Source organism: Orycteropus afer, unplaced genomic scaffold (assembly GCF_000298275.1).
Source record: "Orycteropus afer afer isolate SDZICR_OR568_19922 unplaced genomic scaffold, OryAfe1.0 scaffold00096, whole genome shotgun sequence".
Classification (NCBI taxonomy): domain Eukaryota; kingdom Metazoa; phylum Chordata; class Mammalia; order Tubulidentata; family Orycteropodidae; genus Orycteropus; species Orycteropus afer.
In genome coordinates, this window is record NW_006921683.1 from 8,816,317 (window position 1) to 8,817,212 (window position 896).

The following is an 896-nucleotide window of genomic DNA, read 5'->3' on the forward strand; positions in this document are numbered from 1 at the left end:
TTGGGCAATCCTACTTCCGTAGTGATACTGCCTTGGAAACCCAAGAAGGGGTCGCTATGGGTCGGGTCCGACTTGACGGCACATAACAACAACAACAACAATGACTTATGGGAAGGAGCCCAGGTGTCACTGTTAACAGAAATGCCCATTGTTCAACCCACAAGCTGCTCCACAGGAGAAAGATAAGGCAGTTTTCTTCTATAAAGATTACAGCCTTGGAAACCCTATGGGCGCAGTTCTACTCTCTTCTACATGGTCACTATGAGTCAAAACCGAGTTAACAGAAACAGGTTTGTTTCAATGACTGATATGATCATCTTTTTATGTGTTTATGCTTTCTGATAAAGTGTTCATTTCAAAATACATTCATTTTACTACTGCCCACTAACCATTTACTTAAGAGTTATAAATCCCCAACTTAGAACAAACTCTCCTTACCTGAAAAAATTTCCCTCATTGAACAGACATGTACACCAATCATTTATCATTGCATTATTAGTAACAACAGCCACAAGTTGGAAAAAATCAAAATGCCCACCAGTGGATAAATGAATAAGCAAAACACAGCATAGATTGGGGAGGGGGAAGATTCTGACTCATAGTGACCCCCATTGGGTTTCTGGTGGTGTAGTGTCTAAGGCATCTGAGTGCTAACCAGAAGGCTGATGCTTCAAATCCACCAGCCACTCCTCAGAAAGAAGGTTGGGCAATCTACTCCTGTAGTGATACTACCTCAGAAACCCAAGGAGGGTTCTATGAGTAGAAATCAACTCGACGGCAGTGAGTTTGGTTTTGGTTTTTAAAACTTTTATGAAAGTAGATTGCCCCATCTTCCTTCCATGGAGCAGCTAGTGGGTTTGAATTGCCAACCTTCTGGTTAGCAGTCAAATGCCTTA